Raw genomic sequence first — 12814 nt, 5'->3', positions numbered from 1 at the left:
ACAATAACATACACTACCCAAAGGATCAGTTTTGACCTTCACACTCCTAAACAACAACCTATTTGTTGTCACCAACAACACCTTATGTAGATGGTACCCTCTTGCATTTCTCCATAACATTCTGCAACCAAATGTCATCTACAAGTTAATACTTGAAGCCAACCTGCATCGACTCCATGATCAGGGACCTTGAACATATATTCCAATGGAGTTATGTCAACCTTGCCTCAAGAGCACAAAGAAACAATAACTACACATGTAGAGAAAACACTGCACCCTACCTCTCTGAATATGAATAGCTTGCAACTAGAGCTCACCAAGTCACTGTAAGTGCTAGGTTTCACTATCACTGACAATCTCTCAGTAAAAACTGTCCTACCATTGCAGAGACATAAATTCCTTCAGTCTTGGTCAACTATTAACCCACTACCAAGCTAAAGTGAGACCCAAAATAGAACACTGCTCTCACATCTATTGTATGCGGACTTCCTAAACTACATCCAAAGAAAGGCCATCCAACAAACTGCTTTCTTTCTTTAACACTTCTATCACAACCATTATGGCTTCTGCTCCTCAGAGTTTGTTAGTCTTGTACTGCATTCATTCATGCATGCTTGACTCATTCACCTCTCTAGTCACCCATATTGTGTCCACTATCCTAGGCCCACTATAAACTACTATGCGTAGTTCCCCCCTCCCTTGCAACCATTCAAGAAAAACAGTAAGCTGAGCTGAGAAAAAGAAACGTGTTTACTGCTGAAAATGGTAAATTATTCAGGCACCACAAATTGATTTGTGCTAATTTAAAAATAATGACACACATAACAAAATTTTAAGGTAGAGAAAAGCAGAGACAGGAGTGTGTTGGTGAGTGATTTTATGCCAATTAGCCAGGTATTTTATTTTTTATGCAGTACAGGCAGCACCATCTCAGATGTGTGGGCAGTATTCTACTATGTGTCTCATTTAAACTTTGCAGAAAGTTATTTAACTACAAAGAGTAATTTTCTGGTCTTGAAGAAGCAAGCTGATCTTAGCTGTGCTAAGGATATAAGATCTCCAAGAGAGATCACCAGTGATGGTGACTCTAGCATATAGCAATTTTGGGGGCTTTCATTTCATGTTGTTCGTGTTAAAGATGGGCACGAGATTGTTCTCTCTCTCTCTCTCTCTCTCTCTCTCTCTCTCTCTCTCTATATATATATATATATATATATATATATATATAACTTATAAACAAGGGCAAAAGAAAAAATTCCAATGCCAAATATGCTGAAAATAGACTTAATTGTCAATAACCATATAATTTGTTTATAAGTTGTTTATAAGTTGTTTATAAATTTAACCTTTAAAGGTTATTTTTTTAATATGCTGGCCATTGATAAAATTTTTTTCGAAAATTTTATCCTATATTATTTATATATATATATATATTGTGATTGTGTCCTTGTGCTATTGAATGAGACATGGATGACAATACTTTTAGAGATGTTTCTGCAGTCTATATTCATAAAAACAATGTAGATTTAGTATGATGTCTGAGTTTAGATGATACCTGGAAGAAGGATAAGGAAGAGCGATGAGTGATACCATCAGTTTAGAAGTATTGTTGGCAGTGGTAGTCAGTATATTGTGATTTACAAGTGATGAATTAATTACTTTTACAGTCCTTTGTCTTTAGCACATCATCCCTCAGAAATTCCCAACCATCCTATATTTTTCTTGCAAGCTGTCAACCTGCAATCATTTATGAACATCAGTCACATTGATTACACTAGTTTTTTAGAATCTGCAAAAGCCTTTTTTTTTTCAGACTTAACAATACACACACATGAAGGATTTGAAGTAAGAAAACAAAAGCTGAAAGAACCCTTGGCTAGTCTTGGATAGAGAGAGATTGTAGCTGATGATAAGGACAAGTAGGAAAGCAAATGGAGGAGCAAAGAGAAAATGGGGAGTTTTTATGACAGCCTGTTGAAGGCTGGAGATCTAGTTTGTGGCTGATGCATAGTTCCAGTGTAACATATGATGTGGTAGTGAAATAGTACTGTAGATAGTGCCATAATAGTACCGAAGATAGTGCCATAATAGTACCGAAGATAGTGTCATAATAGTACTGTAGTGAGTAGCGATTTTCTTCACTACTTCAGGGAGTGACAACTCTGCCTGACACGTGTCCCGGGCTCAGCTGGCTCCAGCTGACAGTACTCGGTATGGGCCCCTATCCAGGGTTATGGAAAGGAGACAACCTTCAAAGAAATCTGGAGTGGAGCCCCTGCAACCAAGCTAGTGCCGAACGTAATGCTCTGCACTCCTTTGGACAATGTCAGCAAGGTCGAGAGAGAAAAGGAGATGCACAAGTGCACTGCTTCTTAAATATTTTTCTTTAAATATCATCTTTTATTTTACTAATACTTTACCAACCCCTCTTGCTACAACTGAACAAGATTAAATACACCACAAAATTTTCTGCTAAGAAGATGATCACTAAAAAGACTACTAGCACAGAAATCCTTCTATCAATATGGAATGTCAAAACAACATTTGAAGCAATTAATATTACCAGCTGATTCACACTCAGAATAAAAATTGAAACTATTTTTGAAAATCAGAGCAACTAAAAGATACATCCATTACTCCTCTACAGTCCCTTGTACTCCTATAAAGTTTTTCACTGGCACCCCCTGGAAGGAGGTCCCACTCATTTTAAGAAGAATTGCACTAGGGAAAGGAAATTACAGAGGTACAAATTGATGGGCCTAGTTACCAAAGTTGCATAAAGAGTTACAGATCAGTTGATTAGAATTAACCTTGAAATACAAACTGGCGCCGTGCCAGGAAAAGAGCTTAGTTAAGAGTAAGCTACTGTAATTAGCATTTGCAGACCCGTAGAATGCTTTTGGAAGGGTTCCACACTCTGTAATCTGTTGGTACCTAAAGAGGTTAGGAGTAGGGGATTAGCTGGTGACTGCTGTACAAACCATGTAGAGAGCTATAATCAGCAAGGTGAGAATAAGCAGTGAGTATAGCAACAAATTTAGCTTGAAGGTAGGGGTTATCCAATCCTCTAAGCCATAACAGAAGAATTTAAGATTGGTTGTCCATGAAAACTATAAGTTGCAATGACCTTGTTTTCATAACTCAATCTGTAATAGGATTAGAAAGGAAATTCCATACTTTACTAGCAAAACCTAGATCAAGAGGCCTCAAAGAAAACTTAGCAAAGATTAGTTAGGAATTTCACACAGTATACCCAGTGTAAAGTATGGACATACAAGATGTAATGGAATCAAAGATTCACAAAGGTAATAAGCAGAAGGGAAACATTATTTCAAGTGCTCAGAAGGCTCCCTAGCAGTAGCTGATAGCTTCTGTTACTTAGGTGACCTAATTATCAGTGGAGGTGGGTGTTCCTAAAGTATAGTAGTAATAACAGGCTGGAAAAAAGTTGTAGTACTGCTCAAAAATGAAAACAATTTGGCATGCTCAGGTTGGCATGTAATATTAGAGTGTATGAATAATTAATAGAAATGAGCTGAGAGTAATCTGATGTAGTATACAAGAGAGAAGACTGCACAGGCAATGCATATAGAGGATTACACTATTAAGAAATGCAGGATGCTCAGAGTTGATGGAACATGTGGAAGAGAGAGGTCTAGGAAGACTTGAGATAAAGAGGTGAAGACTGATCTAAAGGTTCTGAGCCTCACAAAGATGATAAATGACTGACATGATTGGCTACATGAATGCTAGAGAACACTTGCAAACATGGAAAAACAACATCGTTTTCTGTCTATGCTATCAGTGTATTTGCAGATGGCACTAGATCTTTCAATTCATGCATCTCTCTGACACTTTGCTACTCCAGTACCATGCTATCTTTGAAATAAGTAATACAACTGGATCTATCTGTTTTTGATCCTCCCTTGCCACCATCCTCACCACTCTACCTACCTTTCCCACCATGAGGTCTAAGTATAAAATATAGGATCAGAGATGTTTGTACTTGATACACTCTTCCATCACTTAATTTACAATTGTCTACCTTCTATTATCATTCTCTCTCCCCTTTCACCTTCATCACTCCACCTAACAAATGGATACATCATACAGTAGAGAGGAAGAAAACTCAAAAAGCATGAAAAGAGCATGACATCAGTTTTAGTTCTTTACAACCTGCACCTTCCCATTAACAATAAAATATTATTAACCACAATGTAAAATAGCATAAAATTTGCACTGAACTACCTAGAACTCCAATTATACTGTGAAGTGTGTGAGTTATGAGGAGCTGGTATGCAACAAAAGGAAGAGTTTAATGTTTCAGAGTTTGTGCATGTGTGTGTGCGTGAATGAATGAGAGAGCTTTTGCAATTGATAAGTTTGAGGTAGTACTCTGGTCTTGGTGGAGTCATGATGAAGGTTTAGATCTAGATGGATCAGACTATTATAGATAAATGTCTTGTTAGGAATGACAGTGCTTTCTATCTGTATTAAGGATGTAGTTAACATTTGAAGATTATCCCTTAAAATAACAGTAAAGAAACAAACTTAATACATAAAACTAGAACTCAATTTTATTGCTTATTGAATTCTGGGTGCTGCCAGTAGTTTGGAACTTGAGCTCTGACAAATAAATGGAAAATAATATTCTCTTGCAGAGATCAAGCAACCAGCTGTCTGGATGAGAGGTGATAGCTATCATAATACTGCCTCCATCATTTTTCTTAAAAAAGAAAAGGAAAAAACAGTCTTCATAATTTTTTGCCTTACATGCATCATTTATTGAAATCATTTTCAGTAAGTTATCAAATAAAAAAAAAAAAGACCCCTCCCGATATTCATAAATCATGGGCCAGCAACATTGCTTTAGTGAATAGGGCTTGTTAGATGCATACTTATCCAGGATAATCTCCCTGCAATATTAGATGCTCAGAAACATCTAACATTGCAGAAAAGTATTTTAAAAAAATACCATACAGTATTGTATAATAATTGTTCTATACCAAGTGGTAGTAACTGAATGAGGCATTGAAATATGTACATGACAGGAAAGTGTTTTTTATTTTCGCCATAACTGAAATATTGCTGGAGACTGCTAACAATTATTGATGTGATATAAGCGTATAGAGCTACGATTATAATAGCCAATAAAATTGTTTTAATATATAAAGCCTTACTGATGAACTATGTAGTATAATTATTGTTAATGTAGATCAGTTCAATCATATGGCATGACATCTCAGATGTCTTTTATCATAGCCTTGGATTAAAAATACCTTACGAGAGCAATCTGGAAAATATTTCTTTCAATTCTTTCTACAGTTCTTTTTTTTACATTTTTTGAAGTGGAGTCTGTCTCTTTTCCCAAGATGGTGATAAGCTTCTTGACTACAGTTGCTGGGCCAGGAGTTGACATCCATCAATAACAGCCTTTGTCATCTTGATTTGAATGACCACTTTATGATATCAGTAGAGGCAGTACCTGTTAAAAGGAGCAGGTAATTTGCATTGGTGGGTTCCATGACACCAGTGATTAGGCAGCAGGCACTATTCAACACTGGGCCAAGTTTTCTTAGCATGGGTTGATTTCCTCCAGTTTCTGTAGGAAACAGTTTCAATCAATTTGGTGTTTCTGACAAGCTCTTCTAAAGGAGAGAGTGTGGTCTAAGGTTACTAAGGCAGAGTGGGACAGTGCTCCACCAGGGATCAAAATAGAAGTGTTTATATTGCAATCACTGTCAAATAATACTTCGTATTACCTGCAAATTTTACCTTCACCTCAAAACCAAGTCGGTAATGATTTGGAAAACAGAAACTGTAGTAAAGTCTACTGTGTGTATGGATATCTTTTATGGACCTAGAATTGTAAATGATATCATCTTCATCATCACCATCTAGCTTCCATGCTGGCATAGGTTGGGTAACTTGTCTGAGGAGTTGGTGAACTTAATTATGCACTGTGTATTTTGGTAGAGTTTCTTTGTCAGAAAGCTTTTCCTAATGCCATCCACTTTACAAAGTGTACTGGGTGCTTTTTCTTGGCACCAGCACTTATGATGATTGCCTTGTATCTAGCAAGATTAAGATATAAATATACATATTAGGAGCAGGCATAGCTGTGTGGTAAAGAAGTCTCCACATACCTCTGCATTCAAGGGCAGTGCATAGACTCTTATGAACAAAATGCAGTAAAGCAGTGACTAGCCTATTGGAAACCATTATATAATAATGTTATTGTTACTTACAACCTTCCAAACTACACAAATTACTATATAAAATAAAAAGACAAATCATAGGCCAGATACAATACAAAATATTGACAAGGCAATGCAGAAAATATTTGTGAAAATATGAAAAGAGTGGAAATGAACCACTTTCATCCAAGTTGATGAGACAATGCACATTTGATCTATAATAGCAATATAAATCTAATTGATAGCATAAAATGGCATAACTTCATAACCACTGTTTTATGTATTTTAAAAATACACAAGATCCATTAAAAATACTACTACCAACTTTTTGGTGATAGGATGCCAAACTATGAATCTAAAAATCATGAATTCAATACTTGCTATCTTGCTCTGAGGCAAATGAATTGAGTTTACATACTGAAAGTAAGCCAACTACTGTTTACCATGTATGGTTTTGTAATATTGTCAATAAAACTAATTAGCTATATTGTAACATTGACCATAAAATTAATAAATAACTTTGTAGTATTAATTATAAAACAATGTATCCTTGAACCCTTTGCCTGTCCTAAACAACCATACTTGTTTTCACGCCTTTAGTTATCCCTTGTTTTATACATTTCAGGTAATACAAAGCTTTCCTTACATAAGTTCCAAGATACTCTTCAGATGGTCAAAAAAGATTGGGAATGTGTATGATATGCAATGCATGGACGTCAGATACACAAAACAAGAAAAGGGTTAAAACAGAACTATGATTACATCATTTCCCTAAAAATCACTTCTAAATGGAATAAAAACTAAAAAAAGTTATATTGAGATGGGAAACAACTCATAAAATACCCAGTTATACCCGACAAAATGATTTTTCCGTTCTTAGTTCGACGCAGATGCTAAAACATTTGGCTGCAGTTCATTAAAATAACGATTTCTATCATTGGCAAAAAGCCAATGGTAAAATATTATAAAAGCAAAGTATAAAACAAGCCATTATCATTAACTAAGAATCATGTACTAATACTGTAGTTCTATTTGCCATAGTTGTAAGAGCCACAACTACACAGAGAATAGGGATGGTGTCAGGATAAAAATGGCATGTACTTTTAAGGATGCGACTATTATGTTTAGAGAATACAACCTAAAGTCACTAATTCGAGGATCTGTCTTCTAAAGGACCATATTTTAATTAATAAGCCAAATAGTGATCTTTCTAATCTAAGTTATCAACATAAAATGAATTAAGAGAATTTACCAATATAAAGAAAGTAAATGATGCCATTTAAAGGTTGATAAACCATTTAATCAAAAGCAGTAAATTAAAATACTTCAAAAACAAAAGTAAACAAAATTTAGAATAAATAATTTTTATTTCAAACTATCCAGAAAAATGTGTTTTCTACAGTAGCCAGTATAGAATTCAGTGTGCGTTGAAAGATAACACTACTTAAAATTTGAACCAGCAACCTATAAATCTTAACTGCTTATTTGCTTATATGTGAATTTAACATGTAACATTTCGTGTCTGAAAACTGAATTAAGAAAGAAAAGAAGATAAGTTCTTTCTTATTAAAGTGCAAAAACTTAGAACAGGTTCTATTCGAAAATACACCGACAACAGTTAAACCTAACTTTGCTGAAAGTGGGGAGAGAGACACAAGAAAATTTGTTTCAACACACGAATTCCCATAAAGAATTTTGCAAACCAGATACAAAAACGAAGTTAAAGCTGAGACATGTATATTAAAAAGATTTAAAAATAAATGCAAAACACAAACATGGCTTTAGCTTCCATACGCAAAGGGGAAGTATTCTGAAAGGGGAAGTAACTTAGAAAATCGATAGCAGTAGTTAAGTCATCCATCTTGAATATATTAGCATTTTATTTAAAGAAACGATGTAACTCAAGAAACATGAGTAGAAAATAAATTTATTTTATAAGATATAACCACAACAAATATATACAATATACTTATTGTTTTGGTAAAGTCAAATAGTAAGTGATACAAATAGTTAAATATAACAGATATTAGCAATGAAGGTAGAAACATTCTAATCACACGACTAATTTTAATATGTCGCAGCAAACAAGTATACATTTCAGATGATATACTTCAAGGATACGCGCGCGCGCGCACATATGTATACATAAATATAAATATGTGTATACATACATATAAATGTAAATATTAGTTTTAAATCTCTGAGCGAACATATGCACACACATGTAATTATACATAAGTGCAAATAAATTGAGATGACAAAAGAATAAATAATTATCCTATGAACTTCATTAGCTTACAAATGTTTCTGCTATGAGATACAATGGACTCATAGTTGAGCTCCTGACTATCACCATATAGCTTCATCGGAGTTTCAGCATATAAATCATTAATTCATTACGTTCGTTTTTCATGTTGGCATCGGTTGGACGGTTTGACAAGGTCCAACGAGCACCAATGTATCTTTTGGTACGGCTTCTATGGTTGGGTTGCACTTCTCAATGCCAACCACTGTACAGGGTGTAGTGGATGGTGTCTTTTTTTTCGAGACAGCGGCACCGGAGGGGTTGCCAAGTAAATAGTTAAGATGAGGAGAAAAAGAAGCCCTCAACTGAGTAGGGTTGTTGTATGTCAAGTCTTGAGAAGACAAAGTATGACAGAGAGACAGGCACATGCGTCATACTATAGAAGAGATACAGAAGCTACCTTTTAAAGTAGGAGTGGATGGGGTAGCTGGAAAGAAGATAAAGATGTTGATGGCGAGGTGTACAAGAAGGTGAGTAGTTGAGAGAATACGGAAGGGTAGCTGAAAATCAAAGATGTAGATTGTTAGACATGCGGTATAGGTTAATGTAGTGAACGATGTACAAGAGTGAAATTGCAGTATATGAGTTCGGGGTAGAAGATAAAAGAAATAGCCCAGGAAGGGGGAAGTGATAAGCTGTGGTATAGGAAGGATGGAGAGCAGCAATATAATAAACCTACAGATAGATCCGAAAATAGGGAAATCCTGTAGAGCAGGGTTCCTCATTCGTTTTTATCTATGATCCCCTTTGATGGCTGTACAGGAACAGAGGTGAAGACCAGAGGTACAGAAATTACTTTAGTGAGTATGGAAGGGACAAAGGTATATATATATATATATACACACACATCCAACTCAGTTGAGGGAGTCTTATCCTACAAGTTACTTGGTGACCTCACAAGTGCCTGTGCCATGTAAAAAGCACCAAGTACACTCAGTAAAGTGGATGGCGTTAGGAAGGGCATCCCTCTGTACAACCATAAAGTGGTTGGTGTTAGAAAGGGTATCTCTGTAGAAATCACGCCAAAGACATTGGAGCTTGGTGCAGTCCTATGGCTTGCCACATCTTGTTGAACTATCCAACTCATGCCAGATGGAAAATGGAGGTTAAATGATGATATAAATATAAACATACATACATTTATACAAATACACATACTCACACATTTATACATTATGCAGGCATACATATAAATCATTTCTCAAGGAAAAGTCTGACAGTGACTTCCAAGTTTCATTTAAATTGCCCTTGTTCAACAACAACAACAAAAAAAAAGGATTTGGCAACTGGGGTAGTTTATGTTAGTGCAACTTAGTGGTACAACAAGAGCAACACACACACTCTCTCTCTCATATATATATATGTTTTCACATTCACACACATCTATACACATGTCACTATCCTCACATAGATACAACCAACCATTTATATATACAACCAGCAAGCCATCTATATGTATCATCATCATCGTTTAACGTCCGCTTTCCATGCTGGCATGGGTTGGACGATTTGACTGAGGTCTGGCGAACCAGATGGCTGCACCAGGTTCCAATCTGATGTGGGAGAGTTTCTATAGTTGGATGCCCTTACTAACGCCAACCACTCCGAGAGTGTAGTGGGTGTTTTTACGTGCCACTGGCACGCGGGACATTCAGGGTAATGGCAACGGTCACGCTCAAATGGTGTTTTTACATGCCACATACATAGGGGCCAGTCTAGCGGCACTGGTAACGACCTCGTTCGAATATTTCATCTCGTGCCAGCGGCACAAATGACAGTGAGGTGATGCTGGTAACGATCACGCTGAAGTGGTGCTTTTTACGTGCCACCGGCACGGAAGCCAGTCAGCTGCTCTGGCAACGATCACGCTCGAAGTATGCACACTGACATTACAAATCCAGTGGAGCATACTGGCTTCATTCCATGCAAGCTTACGCATGTCCCTAGCATATATATATGCTTATATAGATACGAATATATATATTTGTATATAAATACACATATATCATCATCATCATCATCATCATCATATATATGCATATGTAAATGTATAAACATACACATATGTATATACATACACACATATATATATATGCATGTGTATACACGTAAGCATATATATATGTATCTATATACTTACACATCATCAGTGTCGTTGCTTAACGTCCGCTTTCCATGCTGGCATGGGTTGGATGATCTGAGTACTGCGGGGCCAGAGGCTGCACCAGGCTCAATATCATCTGCAAAGTTTCTATAGCTGGATGCCCTCCGTAACAAAGTGCAGTCAGGCGTTTCAGGCAATGACCACACTCAAAAGTTGCTTTTCACATATATATACAAATATACAGGTGTATATATATGTGTGTGTGTGTGTGTGCATCATCATCATCGTTTAATGTCCGCTTACCATACTAGCATGGGTTGGACGATTTGACTGAGGACTGACGAACCAGATGGCTGCACATGGCTCCAATCTGATCTGGCAGAGTTTCTACAGCTGGATGCCCTTCCTCATGCCAACCACTCCGAGAGTGTAGTGGATGCTTTTGCTTGCCACCGGCACGAAGGCCAGCTCGATGGCAGTGGCAATGACCTCGCTCGAATATTTTTTCATGAGCATGGATGCCAGTCATCGAATTCGATTTCACTTGCCTCAACAGGTCTTCGCAAGCAGAGTTTAGTGTCCAATGGAGAAAAGGTACGCATGAGTGGGCTGATTACAGCCCTGGCATAGGCCACGAGGTTATGGTCTCACCTGGCTTGCCGGGTCTTCACAAGCACAGCATATTTACAAAGGTTGCTGTCACTAATCATCCCCTCGGTGAGGCCTAATGCTCGAAGGTCGTGCTTTACCACTTCATCACAGGTCTTCCTGGGTATGCTTATTCCACGGGTTCCCTCAACTGCCAGAGTGTGTCACTTTTTCACACAGCTATCCTCATCCATTCTCGCCACATGACCATACCAGCACAGTCGTCTCTCTTGCACACCTTAGGTTCAACTTTTCTCTCAAAGTACTTACACTCTATCGAGTGCATATATATATATATATTATAATAATATTAGGGAGTATATCCAAACTTAACAGGGAAAAATTAGATTTAGGATTAAAACAAATTTCACAATATAAATTAAATTAGAGATAAAATTATATTTATTTTTTGTTTTTATGTCTATCACTATTTGAGTTGCCTAATAGTGGTTTTATCTCTAATTTATATATATATATATATATATATACACACACACACATACGCATATATATGTATATATAAACATTCATATGTGTATATGCATATATATATATATGCATATATATATATATATAAATATATGCATATATATATATATGCATATATATATATATATATATATATATATATATATAAATATATGCATATATATATATATATGCATATATGGCATATATATATATATGCGTGTGTGTATATATATAAATACATACGCATATATATGTATACATATATGTACATAGATATGCATATGTACATATATAGGCATATACATATGTACATATATAGGCATATACATATGTACATATATAGACATATACATATATACATATGTACATATATAGACATATACATATGTACACATATAGACATATACATATGTACACGTATAGACATATACATACATACACACATACAAATACATATACATAAATATACACACAGGTATATATACACACACACATATATATAGATACACACATAGACATATACATAAACATATATATATACATACAATCATACAGATATGTACATGCATATACACACACATGTACATCATCATCATCATTATTATCATTTAATGTCCGTTTTCCATGCTAGCACAGGATGGATGCTTCGACCGGAGTCTGGTAAGCCAGGAGACTGCACCAAGCTCCAGTCTGATCTTGCAGTGTTACTACAGCTGGATGCCCTTCCTATCACCAACCACTCCTTAATTGTAGTAGCTGCATTTTGTGTGCCATCGGCACAGGGGCTGGAGGAGGCAGGCAATGGCCATGATCAGCTACTGTTTTTTACGTGCCAACCAAGGCAGCGCTGGCATCAGCCATCACAACTACATTTTTCATTTGATTTTTATGCTGATGTACTTGACTCAATCAGTCTCCTCAAGCACAGGTCACCCCACCATCCAAAGTAAGCACAGCAGGCCGTCCTGCAATCCAGGGTACATTGAATGGGCTGGTTGTGTGAAAATGGTGTAGGATACAGCCATGAACTCACTTCATTTGTTGGGTCTTTGCAGTCACAGAACATCTCCAGAGGTCTCGGTCTTCCAT

General features: G+C 36.4%; 1 protein-coding gene across 4 annotated transcripts in view; it reads right to left on the bottom strand.

Moving 5' to 3' along the window:
* LOC115229957 overlaps positions 1-12814 on the bottom strand; it is a 70571-nt gene that overhangs the window by 47186 nt on the left and 10571 nt on the right. The window lies entirely within an intron of this gene.

Source organism: Octopus sinensis, unplaced genomic scaffold (assembly GCF_006345805.1).
Source record: "Octopus sinensis unplaced genomic scaffold, ASM634580v1 Contig13942, whole genome shotgun sequence".
Lineage (NCBI taxonomy): Eukaryota > Metazoa > Mollusca > Cephalopoda > Octopoda > Octopodidae > Octopus > Octopus sinensis.
This window is presented reverse-complemented; position numbering and strand designations above follow the sequence as displayed.